The following is a 7,095-nucleotide window of genomic DNA, read 5'->3' on the forward strand; positions in this document are numbered from 1 at the left end:
ACCCAAAAACCGATATATATCGGATATATCGAATATTTCAGATATATCTATTTTTTTGGTAACCAGTCCAAACTATTTAAAATATCGGAAATATCGGATATATAATATCGGAAATATATTGGAAATATCGGATTTATATTTTAAAATGGTCAAAAAGTCAACCGATATATCTCGATTATATCGGAAATATCGATTATATCGGCGATATAAAGTTTCATATCGGAAATTCCGATATATATCGGAAAAAAAGAGTTCTATATTCGGTGGATATATGTCGGAAATATCGATGTCGGTGTACCAAAATACCGATATATATCGGCGATATATCGGATATATCGGCGATATTTTGGTCATGGTCTGAAGCACAATCCATATCCCATACTCTGTGACACCAATGATTCTATTGGCCTCGTTAGAGTCGCAATCCATTGTTAAGGGAAAAAAAGTCAGGCGGACTGACCTGCTTATTTTGAACAAACTGCGCAAAGTTTAAAAGAAAGAGGTTAATTAGACGTGGAGAATATAAGGAAAGCTGGTCAGATGATGTGCCAATAGAACTATACTAATTTGGACTCCAAAAGAGGTCAGTCCACATTTCGCAGGGAATCTGCATAGATCAATTTGAAAAAAAAGTCTTGTACAGTTTCAAGATGACATATTCACTACTTCATCTAACAGAGTTTTCCATTTCCAACGTGAACTCCTTAGTTGAGTTACTTTTACCCCCAATTACTCTATATTATCAAGGCAAAATCTGAATATTTGTTGCTCCACCATTAAACAATGTTGATAACTTAAGGCAATATATTTTGATATATTCAATAGAACAGTGACATACTAAGAAGTGCATCCCCCAAACTTGAAATAATTTATATATGTAGCCCAAGCATCTAGAAGAAGAGGCAAGAATGTGAAGAAACAATACATGCACATGCAGAACATACATAGACAAAGAAATTGTAATCCGAAAGATGCATAGGCAGAACAAATACAAACCAATGCATTTATTATGCATCTACTCCAAAAATACAAAAACACAAACAAATTTTATTTTAAAATGAAAGACACTTAGTATTACAAAAAGCATGACCCTTGAACCCCCTTTTATTAATAAAATTGGCATACAACAATAACACAACAATAATCTTTTTTGTTATAAATCTAAACAGTACCACAACACACATATATCGTAATAAAAGAACATTAACCATCAAAGGAGTTTTTGTAGTCTAATATACTAAGTAAAGATTAGGATGTAAAATTAAATAAAATGGAAAACGGACGATCTTTGCTATTGATCCTAATTCCATCAAGAATTGCCTAAGAATTATTTGACGACTTCAATCTTCAGTCCTATAAACAAAGTGAATTTGGATATTGTTTTAGTTAGTACGAATAATCATGTAGAATAATAGTGGAATGATATATATATATATATTAATCTTAAGTCAAGTTTTAATACCTTAGATTCTTTTATCTTGCGCACCCTTTTAGAAGGAGTTCTTATAGCTGAAGTCTGGGAAGGTTCATTTGATATGCCAATCGAGTATGCCTTTGACAAATAAATAGAAAGAGTATAAGCGAATGTTTTTTTTTTTGTTTAAAAAAGGAAAATATATATAGAAGTAACATACCATAGAAGCTTGCTTCTTGTACTTTCTCTTAGACCGTTTTTCTTTATTTGAGGGTTTAGGAATATCGGTTGACTTTTCCAAAAAAGCTCCTGCTATACAAATGTTTAGAATTAGTATAAATCAGTGAAGCAGGGAAATTGGAAGCGAATATATAATTTTTAGTCCTGTGGCGAGAATTAAGGTAAATGAGCACATTTTTTCAGCAGATCTGCAAATTCTCTCTCATTCAAGCTGTTAGGTGTATGTTCTTGGAAAGTACAATCAACAATTTGTGATGCATCTGTCACCGAAAGCACATCATAAGATTATGTAAATCCAAATTAATGTATGTAATGGCTGCCAATGTTTAATAAGCATGTAATTGAAAGCTAGTGTAATAAATCTTATTACCTATTCTATCTGATCTGGTACTTGGTCATACTCAAGTGTGTAATCCACCGGGAAGACCTTGTTAGCTGTAAAACGACTTCTGCCTTGACTTTGAAGGTTGTATTGGCTAATTTTTATCTCAAATACCACTGAAGAACCGATAATGGCATTTATTATGGCCTTAACAGTCTCAATACCATTTGTCTAATTCAATAAAAGAGAATTAGTATGTCACAATTATTTATTTGTAATGTGAAAACTATAATGTCGTAATGGCTATACCGATTTTATAAGCTTTTCCAACTCAAAAGCTGGATGTTTTAGTAATGCTTCAGCTTCTTCGCCAAATATTGTTATGAGGGAACTTTGTGTGTCATCTCGAATGCGAGCTTTCAATTCATATCTAAAATAAATGGCTATCAGAGTAAGTTCATAAATAATAGTGTTAAACGAATAGTATGGTAAAAAAAAATATTAATTCATACCTCACATCTGGAGACGGAATACTGTTATTGCAATTACCACACCAATAGTGATCATCTCTATCTATCAATTTCTTCCGACAACCAGTTTTGGTGCAAGACATATAGAACGGTTGATAATCATGAACGATATCATAAATGATTGCTTTGCATGTGCAAATCTGTCCCTGCACGGAGCGTAAGTATATTGAGAAAATTTAAATTAAAGTTAGACATTAGACAAATGTATAGTAAACTTACAACAAACTCTGCTCAACATCCTAATAACTTGTGAAAGAGTTTTTCTGTTTCTCAATGATCCGCCCTTCATATTACGCTCAATCGATGATGACCCTTGTAGCATCACAATACTTCTCTCTTCAAAAGTGGAGCTAAAAAATATAAAACATTTTGTTAAACTTAAGCAATGTATAGTTAATGGAAGTGTTTTTTTTTGTAAATCACCTAGTTTGCAAAATCCGATATGGAATGTCCAAGTTGACATAGATTTCCGTTGTGCTTGTTGAATTAAGGAAAGCAGTTATCCGACAAAGAAAAAAAATTTAAGATTCAATAACCTAGGAAAAAATGTGCTATATAGATTAAAATATCCAATATAATCACCGTAATAGTTCCCAACAAGATTAACGAAGTGACAACCAACACGATGCACGCTCTTTGCATACTTAATCACATTATCAAACAATTGTATTGCATTTTCCCTGGGATTTATTTTCAATTCAGTTCCACTGCATAGATGATATAATGTTGTGTTTAATATATAGATTTGGTTATGATTTTTTTAAATTCTAAATGAGCATACATAAAATGAAAACCGGCATTCTTCAAGAAGATCTCTTCAAAGATGAGTCCTTTTCAAACATCAACTCTGAAGCACCATCAAGCCCCAAAAAGCATCTACCACAAAATATTTAACAATTAGTTATTTCTAATGGAATTTCTGAAAGTAATTGAAGTAGTTATATTGTTGCAATTGATTACCTTTAAGATTTGTATTTGCTTTTCGAAAAGCAGCCTAACATTGTCAAACTCAACGAAATCAAATTTGTATAAAGCGGAATTTCGGGTGAAGCTTCGAAGATCCACGACAATAGTGTCCCATCTGATAAAGTATAATAAATTCATGTTGAATCGGGCGATATGAATCTCTTCCGGTTTGCACAATTGAAGTTTTCAATATGATATCGTCGCCTTCGTGAAGAAGAACATTTAAGAATGTGTTTGAATGGTTTTAGGAACAATTGCTTTTGAATCGATCTCCTGGCAAAAATCGAGCATTAAAGGCAGTTTCATATCATGGAAAACTTAATGTCGCGAAATGCAAACTACTCCGACGACTTACTGGTTCATCAATTAGGACAACATCAAATCTCTTCCGCTTTATCTTGCGAGTCTTTCTGTCTCAGTCCATATTCTCGTGACCACGAACTTTAACTTGACACTTTAGAGTTTTGTCGGAGTTAATTGGACACTCGAACATATTCTTCTATGGCCATATCTAATTGCACCCTCTGATGCGATTGAAGCCGAATTAGCATAGAGGAAAAATAATGAATTAGCAGGGGAAAAACTTGTAATATAAAATAGAAAAGATTTAGAAAGAAACCTTTTTGAATGATATGGTTCTCTACTGTTCTTCGCAAGGATGCAATTGGAAATGGAAAGGCAACAGAAGAAGAGAGGGATTTGAAAGTGCAAGACTCTCAGTATTTATAGTGATCATCATACTTTTTACAGGGATAGTTAGGACAGTCAACGTATAAAGTAACTGAATTTGTGTTCTGAACGGTTCGAAAGATGTATATTTGTTCAAATGTAGAAAACTGAAACTTCGATTCTTGGCTTTTAAGGGATGTAGTTAAGCAACTGCCTTAGATACTCTAGCAGCAAAGAAGTTAGGTCAGCCCTGTATCCAGCCCAGCCCATTTTTTCCAGATAAAAACGAAAAAGTATCCACCATTTGCTTCCGAAAAGATTTTTTGTTGTTAGGAAAATATTACTAAATAATCGAAGTGAATAACCTCTATAAATTTGATTCCAAAATGAATTATTACTTATTAAATACAAATAAATATGAAAAAATATAATTCGAGTAATGAAATGGTTCACAAAAGCAAAAATAGCTTATAATCAAATATTTGATACATAATAATAAAATGAAAAAAAAAATTATATAAAAGCGGTCTCCGTTAGGTGAGCGGGTCCAAAAATCTATTACATTAATATATATATGTGTGAGTAGTGTCTAGGGGAGGCTCTTATGGGAGCTTATGTTTGTAGTACACCTATGTATATAAAACAAATATCAATAAAAGTTTATATATTTTTAATACTTTGATGTCTCTACGGTTTTCCAATCTTGAGCAATTTAATATATGTCGAAGACTTAGTGATAGTCAATTCACTGATTCCAAAATACTGATCCCTCTTAAAATCAAAGGAATTTAAATCATCCTTAAATAAGTAGTTATCTTTCTTGTAGCTATGAGCGTGAGCCATTTTAGGGGATGTACGTGTTAGTGATGAAGGCGTAATAAGGCGGAGACAAGTCTAATTTGGACAAAGGACACTTACAGTTAGTGCCCATGATTTGGACTTTTTTAGGACATAGGAATATGGGGTATTATTAGCTAAAATGAGATGACAATTTTATATATATATATATATATATATATATATATATATATATATATATATCTATAATACTACTTGTCTCTTTTCCATCTTCTCTGTGCCATTAATTATTGTGGCGGAGTTTATTATATATGTATTTATGTGATTATTGATTTATTATATATATATATATATATATATATATATATATATATATATATATATATATATATATATATATATTTATTTATTTATGTGATTTGAGTTTATTTTGTAGTGATCATTTAAAATCAACATATAATAAGCCTCCACAGAGTACCCTCTTTACTTAACTATAAGTTTTCTTGCAAATATTTCTTTTTGTTTTGATCACATGATAGGTGTATTAATAGCTTGTGGTTTATATGCCAGAAATGGTATCGAGAGCCCAAAGTTTACATAGGCCGAGTTATCACAGTCCACTGAACTTCATGGTAATCGAAATGAGTTTGAGGTAGAACAAAACCTCAAAACACTCATTTTACCACCTTTTTGAGTACACTCAGAAACTGAGTTACCTAAATTGTGATTGAATTGATTTTAAAATTGAATTGAATTGAATTAGAATTGCAAATTCGATTTTAAAATTGAATTGAATGTTGATTTTAGAATTGAATTGTAATTGAATTGATTTTAGAATTGAATTGAATTGTGATTTAATTAGAATTGCAAATTCAATTTTAGAATTGAATTGAATGTTAATTTTAGAATTGAATTGAATTATGATTGAATTGAATTGAATTATGATTGAATTAGAATGTTGGAATTGATGAATGTTAGTTTGAAATTGTGCTCTTTGTTTAAATTGGAGGTATAAAGAGGATATTGTTTATTGAATTGCAAGTGCCACACAAAATGAGTAACAAGGGCAAATGATTTTTCGGTGGTAAATCAGTTAGTAGATTGACACAATAATCGACGTCAGTGCTAAACGTCGATGAAGTCTATAATTTGCAAAACCCTCTAGTAATTCAATTTCCGGACCCAGTCGATCCACTAACACATGCTACATTGGCTAGAAACCCTCAACTCTCATTGTATAAATATGGTAAGCATTTGATCGTTAAATTTGATTTCTTTAATATCATAATTTATATTTTCTTTAATTTTAATGAATAAATATTTAGGGAGGGGGGAGATGAAATTGTGGTGTTGTTGAGCATTCATGAACAATTGGTGGAAGATAATGGTTGCCAAAAGAGATTGTTTTGAAGGCATAAGAAATGAAATTTTACAATCTCCGTTTGGGTCATTGTTTCGATGTGGTTATCAAAACGCCGACCGTGGTTTGATATAGGCTTTGATCGAGTGGTGGTGGGACACAACTCACACTTTCCACAAGGCGAGATAGGCATCACTCCAATGGATGTTACTATGCTCACGGGAATGAGCGTAGGAAGGAGAAAGGTCGTTACGTTTAGAGAAGGTCGGTTTGCAACTTTTGATTATGCACAACAGTGTTGGCCAAATATAAACCCGGAGCATTGGGCTAAAGGGGGTATTAAACCCTCTTTTTTTGTGAATGAGTTCATAGAGAAGACGAAAGAGAGTGACGAAGGTTGGTGCCCGACGGGTACAGATCGGGAGAGATATTTGCGAGAATTCTATTTTATTTAATCACGCGAAGGTGTTTCTTCCCCACCGGGTGGTGATAGTTCACTGAGATTAGGTTGGATAGAGTGTTTGGATTGGTTAGAATACATGCATAAGTATGATTGGGGTTGTGCTATGTTTGGAGCTTTGATTTACGCGTTGGATCAAGCATGCCGAGTCACAGCTAATGTTGCAGATGGTCAATGTGGTGATTTCACCCCTCTTTTACAAGTAAGTGTTAAATTTTTAGTATTATAACTTTATATTAAATTACGTACAAGTTTGATTTTAATATTTGTTTTTATGATAGTATTGGTGGCATGAGTACATATCTACCATGACTCCTTTTTTGAGACCGAACATGG

At 32.5% G+C, this 7,095-nt stretch overlaps 2 long non-coding RNA genes across 2 annotated transcripts; both read right to left on the minus strand.

Annotated features, from left to right (window-relative positions):
- Window positions 1–1,315: 1,315 nt before the first annotated feature.
- LOC147489271 (uncharacterized) lies at window positions 1,316–1,719 on the minus strand. Its single transcript, XR_015203277.1, has 3 exons — window positions 1,635–1,719; window positions 1,463–1,552; window positions 1,316–1,353 (listed from the first exon to the last, which is right to left on the minus strand). It is a non-coding gene; the product is annotated as an uncharacterized LOC147489271 (long non-coding RNA).
- Window positions 1,720–1,958: 239 nt separating this feature from the next.
- Window positions 1,959–2,647, minus strand: LOC147489272 (uncharacterized). Its single transcript, XR_015203088.1, has 3 exons — window positions 2,489–2,647; window positions 2,286–2,406; window positions 1,959–2,207 (listed from the first exon to the last, which is right to left on the minus strand). It is a non-coding gene; the product is annotated as an uncharacterized LOC147489272 (long non-coding RNA).
- Window positions 2,648–7,095: the final 4,448 nt, after the last annotated feature.

Source organism: Coptis chinensis, chromosome 7, assembly GCF_015680905.1.
Source record: "Coptis chinensis isolate HL-2020 chromosome 7, ASM1568090v1, whole genome shotgun sequence".
Taxonomy (NCBI): domain Eukaryota; kingdom Viridiplantae; phylum Streptophyta; class Magnoliopsida; order Ranunculales; family Ranunculaceae; genus Coptis; species Coptis chinensis.